The following is a 12,260-nucleotide window of genomic DNA, read 5'->3' as shown; positions in this document are numbered from 1 at the left end:
GGGGGTAGGGGGAAACGTGGGGATAAGGACACATATGTAATATCTTAATCAATAAAATATATATATATATTTTACAAAATGCCAAGACATTATTTGCCTTTTGCACTGTGTTGACATTTGCATTGATGTTGCAAAACTGCTGGCTCCTTAGAATAAATCAAGGCAGTAGCACCAAACTGTAGTAGCAGCCAAATTCTTTACAGCCATGTACTCAAGAGTTAAAAAAGAAAAAGAAAGCCAATTTCATTTTAAGTCACTTTAAAATGCCCTTGGTAAAGCAAGGATATGATTAACTTTATTAAATCTTGAGTATACATCTTTTTTAATATTCCATGTCAAAATGGGAAATCCACATGAAACACTTCTGCTGCAAACTGAAATAAATTGGTTGTCTTCAGGGAAAGCATTTCTGTGATTGTTGGAGTTGTGAGCTGAATTTTTCTGAGGATCATCATTATTATCACTTGAAAAAAATGGCAAACTATGGCCTGGCTGGTGTGGCTCAATGGTTGAGTGTCAACCCATGAACCACGAGGTCGCTGGTTCAATTCCCCATTAGAGCACATGCCTAGCTTTGGGGCTCGATCCCCAGGAGGGGGCGTGCAGAAGCCAGCCGATCAATGGTTCTCTTTCATCATTGATGTTTCTATCTCTGTCCCTCACCCTTCCTCTCTCTCTAAAGCTTAATAAAAACATATTTTTAAAACTATTTTATTTTCAAATTAAGTTTTTCAGACTTGAGTATCTGGCAGACATTTTCTCAGATATGAATAAGTAAACCTGTCACTTCAAGGGAAACAAACAGTATTTATGGACAATGATAAAATTCAAACTTTCAAAGGAAATTAGAATTTTGGGGGGAAATTGTATCTCCAGCTTTCCAATACTTAAAGAATTTTCTGATGAGATTGGTGGTGATATTAATGAATGCAACTTTTAAAATATCTTATAATGAAAGAGCAATATTTGGAAGACCCGCATAACTCATTGAACAGATATTTTCCAAATAAGGAAGACATGATATTTCAAAATTATGCCTTGGCAGAAAATTCAAAGAATAAGATAAACCTATACCTCACAGGGTAACAAATTACAAAAAGCTTGTTGATCTGATCCAGCTTCCACAGTGCAGCTAACCTTTAAGAAACTACCATTTGTTGAAAAAAATAGTGTCACCAATTATCTGAAAATGACATTAAAATATCCCTCCTTTTACAGATACCTATTTGTGTGAGGCCAGATTTTCAAAATGACATATCATCTCAGATTGAATGCAGAAGCAGTTATGAGAATCCAGCTGTCTCCTATCAAACCCAAGATCAAAGTGATTTGCAAAAAGTATATAAATAAATGCCACTCTTCTTCCTAAAATGTTTGTTTTGAAATTTTAGTTATTTTTTACTAAAAAGGTCATTTGTGTTAACATGCAATGAGTTTGTTATTGGTTTTTATATTTAAAAGCAACAATTTTTATTTATACTGTCTTAGTTTTAATTTTTTAAATGGTAAACAATGATAGATATAATCCATGTGAACAAAAGCACTCTGGGGCCCTCAAAACATTTTTGCGATATAAAAAGATCCTGAGACCAGAAGATTTGAAAATTGTTGCTCCATAACCTCAGGTCCTCCACTCTCTCCCGTGGGCCCAAGATGCCCGTTCATCTGCGACTGGCCTTGTTTCTTTCTCCTGTTGGGCCCCCATGCCTCGGGGGACCATGTTGCTGGGGTCTGAGAGAGGTGAGGAGGCAGCCCATAGCTGGGGGTACGTGTTGCTCCTCATTCTGGGTCTTTGAGGAAGTCACATCCCTACCTACCCCTCACACCCACACCCAGCTCCACCCCTCAGTTAGTTCCTTCCTGTCATGGGTTTAGGCTCCAGAAACTGTCCCTCTCCGGCCAGAGGACCATGGCAGAGCGGAGGGAGGGAAAGCGATGGTTGCTCGAGTTATCCGGGAGATTGAAAGGACAGAACTTGGTGAGGTGAGATACTGGTTGATAGAAAGGGAGGCGTGAAGGCCTGCCGGGTTTCTGGCCCAGAGATTGGAGGGGGCGTGCTGTCTATCTTCATGGACACGAGGCCGAGGAGGAACAGCGTGTGGGTGGGGAGGGTGAATTCGGTTGAGGACCTATCACATTTGCAGTGCCTGCAAAACAGCCAGGCGGATCCAAGGTTGAGCCCCGAAGAGAACACCATTGAAGGATACGCCAGAGGAGGAGGAGGAGAAACTTCGGAGGGAGGCAAGGACAGGATGGCCAGAGAGGTGGCAAGAGAACCAGCGGAGTGCCTTCCTGGAGATCTAATGAAGGAGGTTTCAAGAACGGGAGAGCCGGTGGCCAGTGGTGTGAAAAGTCACAGGGCAATCAAGCACAATGCAGACAAAAAAGCAAGTATTGGATATGGCAACGCGGAAATCTGTCTCGCGTGATAGAGGGAGAGCAGTTTCCTAAAATGCGTTGAAGAGTGAATGAGAAGCAAGGAAGTGGAACGTCAAATTCTCATTCAAGAAGCTTAATAAGTTGAAAGAAGTAGAGAGAAAGAAGTAGAAAGATAAATAAATACAATTTCGAATTGTGATGAACTCCATAAAAGAAATAAAAGTAGTAACATGATGAAGCCAGATTAGAGGGCTGCTTTAAGTAAAGTGACCAGGGAAGGCTACTCAGAGGAGGTGACAATGAACAAAACCAGAGGCCGGTTTGCCATGAAGCCAATGAAGGTTGACCTTCAGGGCCCCCTCCTCGGCCTTGTACCTAATTGTGTATTTGTAATTTAATATCGTTCCTTCAAAGAAGGGCCCCAAAGGTGTATACAATTTATGGTCCTGCAAAACCTGTATCTTCCTCTGGCTGAAATCTAAAAAGTGAAAAGAAACTAGTCAAGAGAAATTATTTAAGTCCATCATATTCTGAGAGAGGAATAAATTTGTCATGTTCGAGGAACAGAAAGGTCAGTGCGGCCTGCAGGTGTGAGAACTGGGAAGCGTGGGATGCGATCAGAGAGGAACAGCCCCGCATCCTCGTGATGAGGAGTTCAGACTGTATTCCTTTAGCATCACAGAGACACTGGGGCATGTCAAGCAGGTGAGAAGCATGACTGGACTCGCTCTGGACGTTGGGCAGAGAATAGATCGGCCGTGGGCAGACTACGGCCCGCGGGCCAGATCCGGCCCGTTTAAAATGAATAAAACTATTGAAAAAAAAAAAGACCGTACCCTTTTATGTAATGATGTTTACTTTGAATTTATATTAGTTCACACAAACACTCCATCCATGCTTTTGTTCCGGCCCTCCGGTCCAGTTTAAGAACCCACTGTGGCCCTCGAGTCAAAAAGTTTGCCCACCCCTGGAATAGATGGTAGGGAGCAAGAATGGAAGCCAAGAGACCATTTTGGAGGCAAGAGACGGTGGTGACAGGGGCCAGAAAGTGGCATTTCCAAGTTTCCTCTGTGCCCCCAGCATCCAGCACAAGCACAGCCAGAGCAGAAGCCGGGTACACATTTGTCAAGTGGACAAATCTCTAACTGACAAATCTGACCTCTCTGTGAGGACGGTGAGAGGGGCCACCCAAGAAGACAGTAGAGGCCTCATCTACCCGGGGGCATCGAGCACCAGCGGCAGCCTCCACACAAGGCAGAGGGTGCCCCTCCACCACCTCCCTACTCAGACGGTGGCCCTGGGGCCAGAGCACCAGCATCGGCGGTGAGTTTGTCAGGCACGCCGAAGCTCAGCTCCACCCGAGACCTGCTGTTTCAAGCTGTCTTTTAACAAGATTCATGCGATCTTGATTCATGAGCACCCTGGAGTTCGAGAAATGCTGTGCCCAGCACACTGCCAGCCACCTACCTGTCTGACCTAGCACCTTCCATGGCGCCCCTCTGTCCAGGATCAAGGCCACGCTCCTGTCCAAACTCACCTCCCACCAGCCTCTACTGCTACTCGCCCTCTACTCCAGCCACACGGAACTTCCTGCTGCTGCTCTGAAAACCATTTTTCTTCAAACCTCTGTCTTTGCACGGGCTGTGGGCCCTACTGAGCATGCCTTTTGCCTGTTATTCTACCTCGCAAAAATCTTCCTCAGGAAGACCTAAGCTAAAGAATGCTTTCTCCGGGACGCCTTCCCGGTCTGCCCCAGGTAGAAGGAGTTGCCTTCTCTCTGAGTCACCATGATACTGGGCACATTCTTCAGTATAGAACCTGACACACACCAGGTAGCTGTAAGTATTGATTTCTGTGGCCCCTTTACTCACCACGCTGGGAACTTCTTGAGAGCAGAGATTAGGTTTTCATCTCTTTGTCCCCAATGCCAGACAATGGGGCCTGAATGACTGAATGCATAGCCAAGCCCCAGGTGACTCTTCAGAGGAAGCTGGCACGAAGGAAAGGTACCCAGCTGCTTGGGAAGGCATAGCAGGGCGGGGAGAACAAGGCCTCTGGAGTTAGAAAGGCCTGGGTTCATCCCTGGCTCTGCCATTTCCTTGCTGTGTGACTGTGGACAAGCGCATTCACTTCTCTGAGCTTCAGTTTCTTCGTTTGCAAAAGCTTGCAATCCTAACAGTAGTTCCAAAAATAAGCATGTAAAGTGGCCACAAATGGCCAGGCTGTCCGCCACTCCCCATTGGCCCAGCTCCCCACTGGAGCCCGGGGTGGGGACTGTGGGTACCACTGACTTCCGGAGCTCTAACTCACCGCTGACTTTCCTGCCAGCTCCAGCAAGGCTTTAGCCTAACGCCAACAAAGCTACCAACGGTTCAACTTAACATGCGGGCACAGTCCCCTGAGGATCAAGGCTGGGCAGCAGGCCCAGGCCCAGCACTCAGCTGTGAGTGGGCTAAGAGGGCCATAAAAATTCTCCGAGATAAGAATCCTGCCATCTGGATGTCCCACCCTCTGCCCTGCAGAACATTCAGCCCCGACCACACGCTGCCGACCACTCCCATCCTGCCTACTATTCCCAGTCCCTGGGACCTGAGAAAGCTGGACAATCAGAGGGGAGGGACGACCAGGATCGGAGCAAAAGCTATTCGCCGGTTACTTCCCCAGTGCGGACTGTGGGTTGGGAAGTTGGGTTTACCAGTCAGTCTGGCCCCTGACATTTGTGGTGTCATATGTGGTCAAGAGCACACATGTTTAAATATTTACAAGCTATTACACTGGCCGGTGTGGCTCAGTTTGTTGGAGCATTGTCCTGTGCACCAGAAGGTGGCAGGTTCCATTCCCGGTCAGGGCACATACCCACATTGCAGGTCAATCTCTGGTCAGGGCACTGCGGGAGGCAACCGGTCAACGTTTCTCTCTCACATGAATATATCTCCCTCTCGATCTTTCTCTCTCACAAATATATATTTTTTCTTACATACCTACAAAATCGATTAGGTCTAAAAAAAAAACACTTAAAAATAAATACGTATTTACAAGCTATAAATCAGTCACGTCCAAGTTCATGCACACCCCATGCACCAGCAGCTCCTGGCAATCCAGCAAGCTTGTGGGTGCAGGCACCAGTAAGAGTATGGGCGAGAAGGGGTGCGGGCAGGACTCAGGCTCCAAGTGGTCAGTCCCACGTGGATCTAAGGACTCCTTGCTCTGTAGGGAGGGCTTGACCGTAGGGGAGCCAGAGCCAACCCACCTAAACTCAGGGCGCTGGGCATGATTTTCCAATTAAATGGGTAGATGCTCTTACCCACGATCACATTTCCTCCTCCAATCGGCCTTGAGGGGTAAGCGTTACAAAATGCCCACGGTTCCAGGGAAGAAAGTGAAGTCAGAGCGGGTACCACACTTGTCCCCAGTCAGACAGCTGGGCGGTAGCAGGTGGGATTTGGAAGTCCAAGGCCCATGCTCTCTCTCCTAGGCCAAACCACTCTTTGGCCAACTCGGCCTCTCACGGGCCTGAGGACAGGAATCTTGGATGCCGTGCGGCCCCAGAAAGAGATGTCTTTGACCTGGGGCCTTGCTTTTACCTTCCTCCCCAAATTCAGAAACTGCATGGGGCCAAGGGCGGGGAGGGACTGCTGCATCCACCTCACTGCGGCCGGGAATTGCTGGCGTTGGAATCAAATCCGGGTTCAAACACTAAACTCACCCCAGGACTCTGAGTCTCTGTTTTCTCATTAGCAAAATGAAGATTTTTAAATGAGTCTAAAAGGAAATTATGAAAACAATCCCATTTACAATAGCTTCAAAAAGAATAAAACACTCAGGAATAAATTTAACCGAGGAGGCAAAAGATTGCACACAGGAAATCACAGTACACTGATGAAAGGAATTAAAGAAGACACAACTAAATGGAAAGACATGCGGTGTTCATGGATTGGGAGACATACTATTATTAAAATGTCCACGCTACCAAAAGCTATTTACAGATTCAATGCCCTATAAAAATACCAATAGCAGTTTTTGCAGAAAGAGAAAAATAATTTACAAAATTCATGTGAAACCTTATCTCAAGCCGAAACCGGTTTGGCTCAGTGGATAGAGCATCGGCCTGCGGACTGAAAGGTCCCAGGTTCGATTCCGGTCAAGGGCATGTACGGTCAAGGGCATGTACCTGGGTTGCGGGCACATCCCCAGTAGGAGATGTGCCGGAGGCAGCTGATCGATGTTTCTCTCTCATCGATGTTTCTAACTCTCTATCTCTCTCCCTTCCTCTCTGTAAAAAATCAATAAAATATATTTAAAAAAAGAATGTTCCCTCCCAAGCTATATTCCTTTCCTTGGAAGTAACCTCTATTCTGACTTCTGTTACCATAGTTTAAAAAAAAAAAAAAAATCTTATCTCAAAAGCCCTGAATAGCCAAAACAATCTTAAGAAAGAAAAGCTGGGGGTCTCACACTTCCTGATTTCAAAATATACTACAAAGTGCAATAATCGAAACTGTATGGTATTGACATAAAGACAGACATACAGATCAATTTCTAGATAGACATATAGAAAAAAAAACACACCTCACATATATAGTCGAATGATCTTTGATAAGGTTGCCAAGACTACACAACGGGGGAAAGATAGTCTATTCAACAAATGGTGATGGGGAAAGTGGATATTCACATGCCAAAAAGGGAAGATAAACCCTTATCATACACCATATACAAAAATGAACTCAAAATGGATTAAAGACCTAAGTATAACACTTGAAACTATAAAACTCATAGAAGGAAATGGGTAAATCTTAATGATATTGGAATGGGCAATGATTACTTAGGTATGACATAAAAAGTACAAGTAATGAAAGCAAAAATAGACATATGGGACTACACCAAACTTAAGGAAACGATCAACAGAGTAAAAAAGGTAAACTAAAAGTACATAATGGAAGAAAATATTTGCAAGCCATATGTTGGAGAAGAAGTTAATATCCAGAATATATTAAAAAAAACTCTTACAACTTGATAACAATAAATACATAATTTAAAAATAGCCAAAGAATGGGAATAGACATTTCTCCAAAGACATACAAATGGCCAACAGGTATATAAAGAGATGCTCAACCATCACTAATCAACTGGGAAAAGCAAATCAAGGCCACAATGACTTATCTATCGCCTCACACCCAGGAGGATGACCACTATCATCAAAGGCAGCGAATGACAGGCATTGGTGAGGATGTGGATGAACTGGGACATTTGTGCACTATTGGTGGAAAGACAAAATGATGCAGTGACGATGGAAAACAGTATAGAGGTTCCTCAAAAAAAAATTGAAAAAGGAACTATCAGACGATCCAGAAATCTCACTTCGGGGTGTATATCCAAAAGAAAAGAAAACGGGATCTTGGAGATATGTTTGCACACACGTGTTCATAGCAGCATATTCACAATAGCCAAGAGGTGCAAGCAACCCAGATGTCCATCAGCAGATGAATGGGTAAACAAATCTGGCATATATGTATGACGGAACACTCCGCAGCCTTTAAAAGGAAGGAAATCCTGTGGCAGGTTACAACATGGATAAAACTTGAAGATATTATGAAGCAAAATAAGCCAATTACAAAAAGACATACTGAATGATCACACTTAGATGAGGTACCTAAAGTAAGCAAACATATAGAAACAGAAAGTAAAATGGTGGTTGCCGGGTGCTGGGAAAGGGAGAAATAGGGAGCTGTTGTTCAATGGGTATAGAGTTCCAGGCATGCAAGGTGAAAATGTTTTAGAGACCTATTGTGCAACGATGTGCATATAGCTAGTAATACTCTAATGCATACTTCAGATTGTTAAGATAACCCATTTATCTTATGTGTTTTTTACTACGATACAATAAATATGTTTGAAAAGCAGGCCCAAGAGATGGCAGATTTGCAAGTTACCTTGTGTGCTTGTAATTTGGAATTATATGTCTCAGTTTTTTATGACTTCATAGCTGTGCAACCTTTGGTAAAACTGCTTCCCCTCTCTCAGCTCCATCTGTAAAATGGGATAATAGCACGTCTACCTCGCTCGGCTGGGGTGGTTCAGTGGTTGAGCATCCACCTATGAACAGGAGGTCACTGTTCAATGCCCAGTCAGGGCACATGCCTAGGTTTCAGGCTCAGTCAGGCAACTGATCAATGATTTTCTCTCATCATTTATGTTTCTATCTCTCCCTCTCCTTCCTCTATGAAATTAGAGAGATAGATAGATAGATAGATAGATATAGATATAGATATAGTTATAGATATCGATAGAGATAGAGATAGAGATAGATATAGATATAGATATAGATATATATTTTTTAAATAGCACATCTACCTTATAGAGCTTTTGTGAGCACACAGGAAGATATATGTATTTGGAAAGGACAGTGGTTAAGACCACAGACTCTGGAGTCAGATAAACCTGGGTTCAAATCCTGCCTCTGTCCCATTCTAGCTTAATGACCATGGTCAAGCACATCACTCTCTGAGCCTCAGGTCCTTTCCGCATAAATGGAGCTGATAATATTACAGGCACATATCTCCCCAGAGTGGTATGTAGATTCCATGAGCAATGTATGTAAACTGCTTGGCACAATTGAAGGAATTCACAATCAACAGCTCTGAAAAGCTGTATCTACAGGAAATCTGGTCAACCTTCTGATTAGACCAGATCAAATGTTTCTCAAAATAGCATGCCACCGTCATTGTGACTGCTCACACCAAGTTCATGCCAGCTTGAGGCCTCCTGTATCAGGCTTCCAGCTATATCATTAACCCTAAAGGCTCTGGGAACCAGTCACGTCTTTTTATGGCAGCTGGGACAGTTGGCAAAATGCTACCAGCCAATTCTTGCCCAAAGACAATTCATTTAACCTCCACGAGCCTCTCTGTTTACTCATCTGTAAAATAATAATAATAACAATAACAACAGTAACAATAACAACACTACCTACCTCATAGGGTTGTTGTAAGGATTAAATAGAAAATGCCTGATCCATACTCAGAGTTCGGTGAATGCTGGCTACTGTTAGTCTTATTTCTCTACCCCAGCCAGAGTTCAAGGTGCCACCTCTGGTCCCCATAATAACACAAAATATACATGACTGTTGCTTTCTCTTTTTCTGGGTTGGGACGTCCCTGGATGCAAGGCTTCTAGTATTTCAAAAGTATAGGGCCTCTTACACAGCAAACACTCAAGAAATAGTTACTAAATACACACACACACACTCACACTCACACAGAGTTACATTGTCCCTCATCTTTCACTTCTAAACCTTACACACCGGCCTCAACTACTCCCAGTTTTTAGATTCCCTGGGGCCCCTAAAACACCACAGTTTAATCATTTCCCTTCTATGAGTCTATGTTTTCTCATCTGTAAAATGGGAATAATATCAGCATTAACCTCGCAAGATAGCCCTGAGGTTAACGGCAGATAAACCTAAACTCGAAAGTACTTGGCATACAGTAGGTGCTCAGTAAGTAAGCTACCCCCCATTCCGATCTCTCCCGATGCTTGACATTTGTGCCCTGGCCTGGCCCTGACGGCCACACCATCTAAAGATTCCCCTCATGAGCAGATTCATTACAATTTCTCCAAGAAGCAGAGGGCTTTGAGGGGAAAGTTAGGGGAGTAAATGTACTGGTCTCCGGGGAACTCTGCACTGGGCTCCCTAGTTCCCAGTACAAGGAGTTAGGGCCATGCCAGGTGTACTTATTGGTGGATGAATGGAGCTCCTTGTCTGGAGAGAGGTCAGGATCTGGGGCCCCAGGGATAGGGGTGGCCTGGGGCCAGAATGTCCCAGTTCCCTTTTCCCTGGGGCCCACCCTGACGCCAGGCATGTGAACTACATTGTTGAGACTCGGTCTTCACTCAGCTGGACTAGGACATTCTTGTGGTGCTGGGGGGCCCTGAGCCTGGCCGAGGTCTCTCCTCCCGGCTCCCAGATACTCAGATGGTATCGGTCTAAGTCAGCCTTGCCTCTCCTTGCTTCCTGGAAGCCAGGCAGGGCAGGCAGGAGGGAGGGGGAGGCCCTACCTCTTCCGGGCTTCCCCAGCGCAGGGCACACCCCTCCGTGATACCAGGAATCACACTGCCATCTTCCCCACCCGGGGTCCTGCTGGCACCCTCTGGGTCCAGAGGGCCTGGCCCCCGGGGGATCTCACAGACCCAGATCTGCGCCAGGCTCTGCTCTGTCCCAGCTCATGTTGGGCTCTCAAAGCCTCTCTTTCTTAATTTGCAAAATGTTGATCATAAAACCTTCTTTGCCAAGTAGTCGTAAGAGGGAATGAAGCAATGTGTGCCCATGCTTACTGCTCAATAGCTGTGAGTTCCTCTCCCCTCCCCCCACCTCAAGAAAATGTTTGCTGAATGCAGGAGCGAGTAAGTAACCAAACAAAAACAGCCCAGCCAGGCACCAGCCCGGCCACATCTCCCCCTTCGGAAGCAGCCGCCAGGAGCAGCTGAAGAGAAGTGGCAGGAATTGGGATCAGGGGGTCCGGGCTGTGGCCTCAGCGGTGCCACCAACCAGCACGCGGAGCCTTGGGGTCTTATCTGCAAAATGGGGCGCCACTCCCACCTCAAGTATTGTTGCGGAAAGGAAGTACGATTGGGGGCGTGATAAAGCGTTTGGCAAACTGAAAAACACTGGTAAGTGGAAGGGACTTTATAAACCATGAAGTGATCCGCACACCCCTTTGACACGCTTCTCCCGGCAGCCAGCTGAGCTCAACGCCAAACCCCCAAACCCGGCCCTGAGGGCCCCGCTCTGCGGAACTAAGGGGGTGGGAGGACTGCTGAGTGTGGTCTCCCCCACCCACATCCTCTCTCCGTCCCTCTGCCCCTCTGCCCCTGTCTCTCTAGAGAGACTCTGCAGGTTCTCTCATTCCTTCCAGGTGACCGAGTGACTGGGCAGCAGCCCTGGCTCACCTCCTGCCAGAGAAAAGGGGGGGAGGGGAGGTGCGGAGAGGGTCACCAGCTTGTGCCCTGTCCCTAGCATCCTGGGACCCAGTGGGGGAAACTGGTGGTGGGCCCGGCCCTTTGCAGGCACCTGGTTATCTTCATCACCCCGACCCCGGGAAGAAGGTCCAGTGAGTTCCTAAATAGCCAACCCTGTGCCATCAGGCCCTTCGCCTCTCCCACACCCTGCCGGGGAGACGGGCTTCGCCTCATTTGACACTTTAGGAGACTGAGGTGCAGCGAGAGGGTGCGAAGTGGCCAAGGTCACACAGCTAGTGAAACGCATGACATTCGGCTCCCTGCGACCTAGGCTGCCCGCTCTCACCTCCTCCATCGCCTCCCAGCGAGGCCCCGGGGGTCACTCAGTGCTGCCTTGGCCTCAGGGAACCAAAGAGGGGAGCTGGGTTTCCTGGGGAAATTATTTGTAAACATGAGACCCTGAGCCCGAGGAGGATGCCCAACGGTTCCTGAAAAACAGAACCACCAGTTGCTTTGGTGCAGTCTAGGGGCATGACCTTGGCCTCCTGAGCACACTTTCGTATGCCTCCCCTTTGCCAGCCAGAGCGGGGACCCCCTTACCTGCTCCAGGGGCAGCAGCTGCAGCTGCGGGGTCCGAGCGTCTCCGTTGGCAGGCCCGGTCTCTGTGCTTTCTGGAAGTGGCAGAAATGAGGAAACAGCAAGCCACTGCCCAGTCACCCTGGGGAGGAAGTGCCGTGACCCTCGGGCCCCTCCAACAGATGCCACAGGAACCTCCGAGTTGGGGCACCCAGGCCCTGGACGCTGCTCGGGGGTGTCTCACAGAGCAGAGGGCGGCGTGGGGTGCGGGCAGCAGCCACCGTGCCAGCGAGCTGGGGTGAGAGAGAGAAAGCAAAAAATGAGCAAGCATGCGAGAGAGAGAGAGAGAG

At 47.0% G+C, this 12,260-nt stretch overlaps 1 protein-coding gene across 1 annotated transcript in view; it reads right to left on the bottom strand.

Annotated features, from left to right (window-relative positions):
• PTAFR (platelet-activating factor receptor) overlaps nt 1–12,197 on the bottom strand; it is an 18,573-nt gene extending 6,376 nt beyond the window's left edge. The window contains exon 1 of the mRNA XM_006777466.2: nt 11,935–12,197. The gene's annotated coding sequence lies outside the window, so the exon portion shown is untranslated. The remainder of the gene's footprint in view (nt 1–11,934) is intronic.
• Between the last annotated feature and the right edge of the window lie 63 nt (nt 12,198–12,260).

Source organism: Myotis davidii, unplaced genomic scaffold, assembly GCF_000327345.1.
Source record: "Myotis davidii unplaced genomic scaffold, ASM32734v1 scaffold149, whole genome shotgun sequence".
Taxonomy (NCBI): Eukaryota; Metazoa; Chordata; class Mammalia; order Chiroptera; family Vespertilionidae; genus Myotis; species Myotis davidii.
Note: the sequence above shows the minus strand (reverse complement) of the source record. Positions and strands in the feature narration are given on the sequence as shown.